The sequence below is a fragment of the Sorex araneus genome, chromosome 5 (genome assembly GCF_027595985.1).
Source record: "Sorex araneus isolate mSorAra2 chromosome 5, mSorAra2.pri, whole genome shotgun sequence".
Taxonomy (NCBI): Eukaryota; Metazoa; Chordata; class Mammalia; order Eulipotyphla; family Soricidae; genus Sorex; species Sorex araneus.
In genome coordinates this window covers 159,246,165-159,258,462 of record NC_073306.1, presented here as the reverse complement: position 1 = coordinate 159,258,462, position 12,298 = coordinate 159,246,165, and the positions used below count along the sequence as shown (strand labels likewise).

The 12,298-nt window shown below is 39.4% G+C and overlaps 1 protein-coding gene across 3 annotated transcripts in view; it reads left to right on the top strand.

The window, feature by feature from the left end:
- The window catches only part of PPARGC1A (PPARG coactivator 1 alpha), a 713,065-nt gene that overhangs the window by 426,520 nt on the left and 274,247 nt on the right, over positions 1-12,298 (top strand). The gene's annotated exons all lie outside the window — the stretch shown is intronic.

Sequence of the window (12,298 nt, the reverse complement as noted above, 5' to 3'; positions counted from 1 at the left end):
CCCTCTCAGCTGTAGTTTCCTCAAGTTGTTCTAAACTCATCCCTTTTATTTCCGTTTCCAAATTCATTGTTTATCTTCTGAGCAGGAGCTGGGGCTACAGAAATCAGGGTTGGCTCTGCTGTGTGGTAGGAAGCAGAGGGCCCTGATTCAGACTTAGTCATCCCTTAAACGAGGCAGCTTGCAGATTTTCAGGAGAGCCTGTTAGCAGCATCTTTTGCCAGGGATCATGCAGAGTGCCAATTACAATTGATTTCTGAATAAAATTGAATTCAACCTTCCCCAACATCATCAGAGACAGAAATGACAAAGAACTGGAGAGAGCTGTCTCACTTTAAAAATTTTATTCTTTGCAGTTGATGTTGCTCATGGAGGTTTTCTGTTGTGATGAGTCTTGGATTGTGAGATGCTCTTCTCACCAGTCTTCTGAGACATCACAAAACAGGCAGAGTCATCAGAGGGTGGAACACGATAGGATTGGCCTTGGGATCCTACTGGGTGTCCCCGGGAGATGCTACTGACGTCTCAGATGTGATATGCAGGAGTTTGCACTTACTGTTGCCAATTACATGCTCAGAGCCTAATACATTGTGTAAGTATGTTGTTTCTCTTTTCTCCAATCTTTCTTTCTGTCGTGCATGTTCCAGCACACATATACATACATGCACTTCCCTGCCTCCTCCTATTCACTTCAAGTCTATTGCTTGGGGAATCACCACCCAACTTAATTCGATGTGTGTTTCCGATTGCAGAAGCAAGCCTCCACGGAGGCTCATCTTGTGCAGAAGATCTGAATCCGTTTACTGTGGCTTTGCTTTCTGAGATTTAAAGCTTGCCTCTTCCTCGCAGGAAGTCAACCTCTTCTAAAAGGGAGGCATGCTCTCATACTCTGTGATTATCTTAGTTTCTCTTCTGTCAGGAGAGCGGAGTTCCCTCAGTGTCTGTATGACCTCTACCTGCTCTGAAGCACCTCTTCATGCTGCCACCCCCATTTTCTCCACCAATGGTTTCGCTTTCACTGAACAATCCCGATGAGCCAGCACTATGCTCAATGTGTTTTTATTTTGCCATTTCAGACATCTTTCTTTATATATCACCGCTTCTCTTACCCCAAACTAGTTGTTGCCATGACTTTTTCAAAATGATCTTTAACCATATTAAAGTGTATTTCAAGCAGCAATAAGCACATTCACTTTGCTGTGCAGCTGTAACCAGGGTCCTTTTGCTTTGCACAACTAAAACTTTATACTCATTAAATAGTGTTTCTTCATTCTTTCCGCCCCTTTACCCCCCGGGAACCACAGTTCACATTTTGTCTTCATTATGTACTTCAGATAAATGGAGTCATAAAGTGTTTGCTTGTCTCTAACTTGTTTATTTTACTTAATATGATGTCCTCAAAGCACACTTGTGTTGTAGCAGGTATCAGAATTTCCTTCTGTTTTATCCATAAATGGATATGGGAATTTCTTTCACCTTTTTGGCTGCTAAGAACAGAGCCTCCATGAACATGAGAGAAAAGTGATTCTGGAAATCGTACTTCCAGACCTCCAGGACCTATACTCAGAAGTGGAATGACTAAATCATATAATCATCCTATTTTTAGTTTTTTTGAGGGACATTCATGCTGTTTTCCATAGTGATTTCAGGTCACATTTTCCTTAATTGTGCACAGCCCTTCTAAAAGACTCTACATATTGGGGTCAGAGCAATGCTACAGTGGGTAGGGTTCTTGTCTGGTATGCAGCTGACCCAGGTTCAATCCCCAGCAATGGCTCCCTGGTCCTGCCAGGAATAACCCCTGAATGCATAACCAGGAGTAAGTTCTCAGCACTGCCAGGTGTTACCCAAACTCCAAACAGCAAAACTTATCTATATTCTGGCCAACACCTGCTTGTCTTTTGATAGTTTGTTGCTGTCCAAATGCGTGCATGTTGTCATCTCAATGCTTTATGGGCTTCAACAGTCCCATACAGAAGGCCATTTTATTTTCCTAAGATTAGGAAATTGTAAAGTTAAATGTTCTCAAAGAAGGAGGAAACTATGTGAGGTCCTGGATATATAAGTTTTCTTGATGAGGAGACTCCTTTCTCAGTGTACACCTATACCAAACCACCACAGTCTATATTTTAAATAGCTAAATATTTGATATCTCAATGCTAGGGGAAAACCAGAGTATTAAGTCTTGAGGATGGCAAACAAATGATAAGGGCAATATTAATGGGCATATTCCAGCTGGATCTAGAGCTATTCTAGGAAAACTAAGATTCCTGTTTGGTATGACACCAGCGTTGTCTGTTGGTAGCATAACACCAAGAATTGGAAGCCGTTCTCTCTCTCTCTCTCTCTCTCTCTCTCTCTCTCTCTCTCTCTCTCTCTCTCTGACTCTTTCTTTCTCACGATCAAATTGTCATATGCTTTCTCAGGGAAATGAGACTTGCCCATTATATGTGAACACAAAGAAGATATTCTTCATTTATTATTCTAAGAAAGGAAGAAAAAGTACACTGAACTAAACAACAACTTCAATTTATTCTCTATGTCATAATAACTTTCCTAATTGGACAGGTAAGAATCCACCAGGTGATTTCTCCTAGGGTTGGAAAGAGAATGGCTCTTTTCCAACAGATGGAGCACAATATCCCTTCTTTATAAAAAGGAACTGGAAGCCTGTTGGGTAGTATTTTAAATATTAGGTGAAAGACATAAATACATACAATCATCCATTCATTGCTGGCCATGAAACTTTTGTTTAGAAATCTTAAAACTGATTCTTATATTTTTCTTTTCTTGAAATGTCCAGGGGTAACTTTTGGCTCTACACTCATGGATTACTCCTGATGGTGCTTGGGGGACCCTATGGGATGCTGGGGATTGAACCAGGTTAGATGCATGAAAGCAAAGAGCCCTGCCCTCTGTACTATCTCTTCAGTCCCATTAAAACTGATATTTAAAATCTGTCACTTCCCCGACTTAAAAAAAAAAACAGGTAAAGTTATTTGCCTCTTTGGACTTAAGTTTTCTTTTCTGGATAATGGGAATACAAATTTCTCTCCTACATTATCTGTCCTCTCATACCTAAAAAAAGATTGAGAACAGACCAAATGTTTTATGTATATTTGAGAGTCAAGCTAGCATCACTACCACTCCCTTGGGTTGAATTGGACAAAGTCTGGTTCTGATCCATATCAATGACTTTCTTTTTTTTTTATGGCATCGTTTTTTAATTAATTTTTTTATTTATTTATTTTTAAAATAATTTTTATTAATGAATCACTGTGAGGCAGTTACATACTTACAAACTTTCGTGTTTACATTTCAGTCATACAGTGATGGAGTACCCATTCCTCCACCAGGGCCCATTCTCCACCACCAATGATCCCAGTATCCCCCCACCCCCCCACCCCGCTCCCCTCACCCCACCCCACCTCTGTGGCAGGGCATTCCCTTTTGCACTCTCTCTCTCTCTCTCTCTCTCTCTCTCTCTCTCTCTCTCTCTCTCTCTCTCTCTCTCTCTCTCTCTCTTCTCTTTCTCTCTTCTCTCTCCTTTTGGATCAATGACTTTATTTCTAATCAACCCTGGGGGTACGATTTGGTGCCAGTCAGCAGCAGAGAGCAGAGCAAAGAAGCCCTTTATAAAACTGAATGCAGAGACCAGGTAGGCAGAGGGAAGTTCTGTGGATTGATCCAGTCTTGGATTTAGTGCTAATGTGTGACTTAGGTGTGCCACTGGAGATTTCCCAAGAAAGACCCATAATGTACAGAAGAAATAGTTGAATTATCCTAATAAAGCAATCTAGTCTTCCTAATGTTTCTTTCAGTAAATATTCTCTATTTTGATCACTTTTGTGTCTCTTTTTTCTCATCAAATGAATTATCATATAATAAAACACCCTGTACATTTCTTGGCACATAGTAGTTCAATAAAAAAATGGAGTACCCATTCCTCCACCAGGGCCCATTCTCCACCACCAACGATCCCAGTATCCCCCCACCCCGCTCCCCTCACCCCACCCCACCTCTGTGGCAGAGCATTCCCTTTTGCACTCTCTCTCTCTCTCTCTCTCTCTCTCTCTCTCTCTTTCTCTCTTTCTCTCTCTCTTCTCTCTCCTTTTGGATCTTTATTCTTTATTCTTTCTTGGATCTTTATTCTTGGATCTTTATTCTTTCTTGGATCTTTATTCTTGGATCTTTATTCTTGGATCTTTATTCTTTCTTGGATCCCTCTTTCTTTCTGTCTATTCTTTCCATTTGTATTCTGGAAATGAAAAATTCTCTTAACACACCTCACCTGTGTGTTCATTGCAGCACTGTTCACAATAGCCAGGATCTGGAAACAATCATAGTGCCTGAGAACAGATGACTGGTAAAAGAAACTTCGGTACATCTCCACAATGGAATACTATGCAGCTGTTAGGAAAGATGAATTCATGAAATTTGCTTGTAAGTGGATGGACATGGAGAGTATCATGCTAAATGGAATGAGTCAGAGAGGGACAGACATAGAATGACTGCACTCATTTGTGGAATATAAAATAACCGATTATGACTTCATTCTAAAGTAATTTATAATTATTTGAATAAAGATGGTTGGTCATATACTATAAACTCATTAAGTTAGTCCCTTGGGATAATATATTCTCAAAGGACCTCAGTGGCCCCCCACAAAAAATATCCAAAAACCAAAAAACGGGGATCTCAGAGTCAGATGGTCTAGTCTAGCATCTCACGTGTATTCTCGAATCCAGATAACTTCTGTGTAGTTATGTACATGATGTAATGTTCTAGAAAATAGTAAAAAAATCTCAGATTATCAAATTTTTATTTTTCAGTTTAAATTCCAAATCTTCTTAGTAACTGTGTGAAATGGGAGATACAGGACAATAGTTAATTTTATTGTAAGTCAACTTCCTCTTCTATAAAAAGAGATTATCATAAAACTTTTATGTAGCTCTAATTCATATTGTTTTGGGGAATAAATGAAATAAAAATACAACACATTTAGAACAATTTAGAACACTACTTGGTAAAATTTAGTAATATTGAGACTATTACTGTTATCACTGCCACAGTTAATGGTACTTCTGTAGTTATTACTGGTGCTACAATGGAATTATCTACCTTCTAAAAAATTATTACTCCTTTTTTTCCCCCCTGGATTCAGATATATCTCATGAAATATACATTAAATCACAATTGCTGGAGGTTACTTACTGACTTCAAGTTCTAAAGGGATTACATTTCTTTATTTAAATAGGATTTCTCATACTATTAATAAAGTGTGTTAATAGTAACTTGTTTGCCAGTTGAATGAGATTATGTTTTTACCATGAGAGTTAAATATGTATGTAAAATGTAAATTATGTAAATTTTCACTCAGTTGAAAAGATATGTTCAAGCAGCCACCACTCTACAGTGTGACTTTTTTTACAGAGTACAAGTTAATCTAGTGTCAAGAAGAAGAGGAGAATAGCATTTAAAAATCCTAAATAAACAAGCTGCAAAATTAAAGTTGAGAAGTGAAGTAAAATGAGCATGTCCCCCAAATTCTCCTTGTTTATGACATGATATAAAACTGTTATCTCAGATGGGTTACTTCTTAACAAGTATTGTACATTTTATGTTGTAAGAGCTCATATTCTGTGTGTGTGTGTGTGTGTGCTTGTATCTGTATCTGTGTCTATGTCGAGGATGATAAAGGGGAAGGAAACTCTACTCAGCCGCAAATAAAACTGTGCTTCCTAAATGAGCATTTCTCTTATGGTACCTATATTTAGAATTGCATTCATAGTTGTGTTAAATTCAACGCATCAAAGATTCTGTCCTTAGACCCTCTATGCAGTATAGAATTCACTGCCCTGAGCAACACAGTTTAACTAATGACCCAAATCTCCATTATCTGGGCAGCCATAATTCCAGACCAGAAATATTTTTTTTTCTAATTCATTCCACACATTTTTCTTGGTTCTATCATGTGTTTATGGTGTTATGCTGTTGAAAAGGTGTTACCCCCAGAGGTAGGTAATGGGAGCTGATGCTGGTGGAAAATGGGAGGTTACAGAGCAAGACTTAGATCTCTGGGACTGGAGCAATAGCACAGCGCGGAGGGCGTTTGCCTTGCACGGGGCCAACCTGGGTTCAATTCCCAGCATCACATATGGTCCCCTGAGCACCACAAGGAGTAATTCCTGAGTGCAGAGCCAGGAGTGATCCCTGTGCATTATCAGGTATGACCCAAGAAACAAACAAACAAACAAACAAGACAGATTTCTTCTGATATGTCTCAGTACCTTGCCCAGTAGGATAAAGTTTTAAATAATTGGTTGAGGTTTACTGAACAATTTATCACACTCAAATCAGATGATTAGGGTTTGAGGTCATTATAAGCCCCAGGAGGTAATACAGCTGGGAAGGTGCTGGCCTTTCACCCAGGCAACTTGGATTCGATCCTTGGCATCCAGTATAGACCTCTGAGCCCTGCCAGGAATAAGTCTAGAGTACCACCAGGTGTGACTGAAGACAACAATGATGAAAAAGATGGAGTTGGAGAACATTAATTTTCCCATTTAATCCATGCCTTTATTTCCATATTACAGCCAGGAAACTGAGGCACAGAAAAATAAACAATCGTGGAGCCCATCACTTATAATAACAAAAGTGGCTGAGATTGAAGCCCAGAAATTTCAGACTTCAACATATCCATTCAAATTCACTACAGATAGAATTTTTTGACAGATGGTTCCATCTGAAACTACATTTTTAATGGGCTTAGAGGTTTGGGATTGATAGGCTTGACTTACATCCCACTGCTCCCCTTTGCTGCCCCCCATCTTTTTATCTTTTATTTAGTCTACTCCGAAGGCACAGTGGTGGTGGTCGGTAAAAGCAGTGCTTAGTCTTTTATCTATATGACTTTTCACCCACGTTATTTCACTTGCTGTTCTATTTTTCTCTTTTCCCATGTGCCTTATGTCCAATTTTTAGTACAGTACCTGGTGTTAAAGTAAAATGTTTGAATGAATGTGTAGAGCTCTATGAATAGACCAGGTTCTAAATAAGATGTTCATTGAATTTAGTAGCAAGGCTGATGAAATTGCTCTCGAAAGAAACTAGTTAATGAGTATTTAAGGATTAGATTTGCCTTGGACAATTTGCATTTTGCAGAAATAGATTCCACATTGCCAAAACAACCACAAACAAGATATTTCTTTCAAGCAATGGGATTAGAAAGTGAAGGAGCACAAGGGACCAGGCAGACCACTTCATGAGCAGAGGGAAGCCAGACTACTGGAGAATTCTGATGTGAGCGAATTAATTAGTAATTACTTGGCCAGACCCTTTAACTAAATTACAGAGAGGAGAATATTAGAAGAGCCAACACTGAGAAGATTTTTTGGTGGGAGTGTCAGAAAGCTGCATAAGAGGCTAAATAAAAGAATACTCTAACCCTCAGGGAGATGATATTATCTCCTGCAAGGGTTCTCAAAGAGCTAACAAGGGAGTGATTCATGGAAAAAGTCTTCAGAAAGAATCACAGAATGAACATTAAAAATCATGGAAATGTGTAATGCTCTTCACAGTGAGTCGCTGATTAAGCACACTAATTTACGTGAATAACACTATTCACGACAATCAAATTTGTGGGTAGTCCTCACACTATTGGTTTGAAGTGCTCCTGTGCTAGTCCCCCATCACACTAGCTTGAAAGGGCCATTCTAGATTTGGGAAGGGGGAAACAACCATGGCTTTGAAAAGTGGATCGGCAACTAGTCTACATGTAAACTTGATAAAGTCAAACCTCTCATGAAATGGGTTTGGCGAATATCATATGTGTATTTATGGATATGTTTACTTGTATTTGTGTATGTATATTGTGATTCAGAAACTCCTACGAAGAGAAGATAATGACACTAGATTTTTTTTCTTGGATGTGGAAATATTTACAGAGTTTGTGGAAAATTAATGTGCGTACCTGTTAATAGAGCATTCCTTACATGCATGAATGCGTAAAGTAGAATACCATCTCCATTGCACACAAGAACAGGGATTTTGAGATGCCATATGTTGACTAGAGATTGGAATACTTTCACTTAATTTCCATCGGCTTGTATTCCATTGTTTATCAAATTGGTCAACGGATAGTTTGGAAGAACATGGTGTCTGAGCTTGGGGTGGGCTGGAGGGGAATAAGGTCTATTGTCAACATGTGAATAGCAATGTATATTTTATCTTTCCTCTATAAATTATCTAGGCTCAGATTGAGTATAAACAGTGTTCTCACAGGCAGAGTTTTGATACGTTTTTATCAGTATTAGAAAGACTAGCTTGCATTGTGTCTGAGCCCTTTGTTTCATAAAGAGCCACTGAGATCTACTTATATTCACCAATCTTTAACATTCTTGAGTTTAAAAAGAATGGACAATAAAGTGTGTTTACTCATGCATGGCATAACAGATCAAAGTTACACTTATGACTACTCAGAATAATTGGGGAAAAAATGGTAGAGAAATCCAGGTAGAGAAGGTGCATGCTCCATAAAGAGCTGAAGAGGGGGCAGGCAAGAGAGAGCACTTAAATTATGTCAACTGCTGTCATGAGAAGTGTTGATGAAAAGCCATCTTAGAAAGCCTGAGATTATAGAGTGTGTGTCTGTGTATATATGTGTGTTTGTTAGAGTATCATTTTGCTTTTAAACGAACATGAAAAAGAAATACTGCAAGCAAGGATGAAGAGAATGATAAATGGATTAGAGGGCATGACTTACTGTAGGAAGAGAGATTGAAGTAATATAGCATAGATAGCCTAGAGAGAAAAAATAGCAAAGGGAAAGGGAAATTGCTAATACTTCTAAGCACCAGAGAGGTTATAACATGAGTGACATTCATTTCGGAACTTGAGAACATCAAAAGACATGCTTTGTATAGTCTGGAGATATATTTTGCCCATTTACCCACCAAGTTCAATGGCAATGAACTGGAAAAGACAGGAAGTGAAGTGTAAAGAGTTGGAAAGAAAACATTTTAGTGTTTGTGTTACCTTCCAGGAATGATATTATTAACTTTTTGCTCTGTCAGATTAAGAGTGGCACTTAGCATGGGATATTGCATAGCATCTGTGTGTGGCTTCATGAATAGAATCTCTGGACAGGAACTGAGTTTTCCAAGTGATCTAGGATAGGCCTTTTGGTGACTATTAAAAGTAAATACTGGAGATACTGCTGGTCCTTTTGAATAACAGGCCTAGTAATTAGAGCATTCAATGGCACCAAATATAAGAAGCTATTTTTTTGGCAGATAGGAATGCCCTATCTTTGCCCAGCATTTAAACCAATCATTAACTTTAAACTATTGTCCTACAAAGTTATGAAACAATTTTTATTCATGATCTCATTTTCCAATCACATTATTTGCACAGTGGAGAAGAAGAAACTAAGGCTGAGTGAGTTAGGGCACGTGGCCCAGTTCTTATAACTAGTGAGTGGTATCGAGGTCCTCTGGCTTTATTCCTGGAACTAGGGTGATCCCTTCCATACAGGAATTAGGATGTAGACTCTTGCTGACTCATCAGGTACCACCCAGGGAAATTAGGAAGCAGTGACCCTGCAGGCTGTGGGTAGTTCCCCTGAGAACTTCTGTGCTCAGTAGGGCTTAAAATACTTGGCTGTGTGGAAACACTTACCTTTCCCTCTACAGGAGCAGCCCCCATAAGGACAAAAGATAAGTGCAAATATCATGGGAGCTGTGTGCAGGAGTTTTGCAACTTTTACTCACTTAAAATGTTTCTCTGGGGGTTGTCCAAGTGTGAAGTGTGTATTTCTAGTGACTGGTTTACTAATTAACTGGGTGTCCTGGACTCCGGTGGAACTCTGTGTCACTATCCATCACTCTGAGGTGTACCCTGTGATCTCTTGGCACAGAGGGTCTTTAAACCAAGTGTTTATGATGCCTAAACTGTTGCAGAACAGTTGACTGTGCCTCCGTTCTGATTTTCCACTCCAAGCTCAGCATTAAAGACAATCTCTTGACAAGAAGAAAACTCTAATGCTTGGTACATGGTTTTGAAGTGTGCACTCCTTACAAAAACAGTCAAGAAAGCCTCCCACCCACCAACCTACATGAGGTTTCTGCGAGTCTGCCATGATTTTGACAAATGGGATGGTATTTCCTAACACTCTCAACTGTGCTTGCAGGCATCAGAATGGTTCTTTTAAGAGACTCATCATGGTACAAGTCAGATTAGAATCTGTCCCTCAAGGTTGTGTTTTTGTTTTTTTTTTTTTAAAGATAAAGACTTTGTGAGAAGTCACAGACTGAGATGGCACATGTTTCTGATGTGATTGTACATCGGAAAGCAGGAGAAAAGGACATGAGTTCTACTCAAAAACAGACTCAGTTTCTAATCCTTGCCTTCAACGCCTCTTAGAATTCACCTGCTCAGAGTGCAGTGTCTCAATTTACCACTCATTGTTAGCTGAGAGCAGGTGTACGCATAAGGTGTTTCCAGATCAATGGATTCAACCTAGATACTGTACTCAGAATTTAAAATTGTTCACTGTTTTTTATTTTGTCCCAAGATCAAGTATTAAAAAAATGTCATATACCCACTCTTTGTTCCTTATCAAGTTATCTACTTAGGTGTTGTGACTTATCTACTATCAACTTATCAACTTAGGTGTTACTATAGAAGATATAAAATCCAAAAGTCCCATTAAATTTGGAGGTTGTACCTTGTTCTGCTCAGGGCTTTTTTCGTAGCTCTGGGTCCAGGAGTCACTCCTAACAGGCATTGGGCTGGCAGTGTGTTAGGCAGGCTGGTTTCTTACTTTCTGTACTCTCTCTCTGTCCTCCACCCAGCCCACCATTTGATTTTTTAAAAATGTATTGTTTTTATTGAATCACTGTGAGATATAGTTATAAAGCTCTCATGATTGAGTTTCAGTCATACAACAATCAAATGCCCATCCCTCTACCAGTGTACATTTTCGACCACCAATTTCCCCAGTATCCTTCCTGCCATCCCCACTCCATCCCACCCCCTGCCTCTACAGGCACTTTAGTTCTTACTCTTTCTCTACTGTGGGGCATTATGGTTTGCAATACAGATACTGAGAGGCCATCATGTTTGGTTCTTTGTCTACTTTCAGCACACATTTCCTATCCTGAGTGATCCCTCCAATCATTGACTTAGTGATACCTTCTCTATCCCAACTCATGAGGCAGGCTTCCAGCCATGGAGCGATCCTCCTGGCCCTTGTCTCTACTGTCCTTGAGTGTTAGTCTCACGCTATGTTATTTTATATTCCACAAATGAGTGCAGTCGTTCTATTTCCTTCTGTTTTTTTTTTTTTCCTCATCTATCATTATACTCTCCATGTCTATCTTTTAACTTCCTTTTTTCCCCTAGGGGGTACAGTTGGACCACTCTCAGCAGTGTTCAGGGCTTACTCATGGCTCTGTCCTTAGGGATCATTCCTGGTGGGGGCTCAAGGGGCCTTATGCAGCGTAAAGGATCAAAATCAGGTTAGCTGTGTGTAAGGCAAATGCCTTCTTTATCAGCTGCCCTTTCTCTCAGATCTAGTATTTCATGCTTTAACTCCTGAAAATTACTTACTCTTTTTAGTCCTTTTTATAAATATGTAAACTTATTGTCTGTAGTTTATAAATTGGAAAGCCATCACTAAACAAATGACTGGGGGTTGGGTTGCAGAGCTATGGGTAGCAAGGTGCAGAAAAAAAATCGTGACATTATAGATGAGGTGCCGTCTCTACAGGGTTAGACAAGATATTCTGTATTTGTGGAAGGTAAACATTGTATTTGATCAATGGTATGGTCATAAAGTGCATGGTAACCCCAGATAAATCCAGTTCGATTCATTTGGAATCCACAGTAACACAGAGCAGAAGAGTAGATGTCAGAATTAAGCCAGTGTTAGATCAGTAAGGGTTCTGAGGGTTCTGCATCCCACACCATGGATATTAAACCTTTTTCTTTTCAGCAGGACAGAAAGATACCTGAAAGTGTTTGGGATAGGATGAGCCGTAGGTTGAGGATGATCGTGTTTATACTTTAAGGAAAATTAATTTGACAGCTGCATGTTTGATGGAGTCAGGGGGTAGTGACCTTCAGTGAAGCCAGAGACCACAAAGGGAGAAGTTCCCTTTGGACTTCTCAATTGAGTTGTATGTTTATTCTTTCAGATGAAACATGAGTTATCTCCTGATTCGGTAGGAGAGGCTGGCATGGGGGAAAGGATAAATTGTCAGCTTCACAGTTGCTGACCCCAGATAGTTGCTCTTCAAAA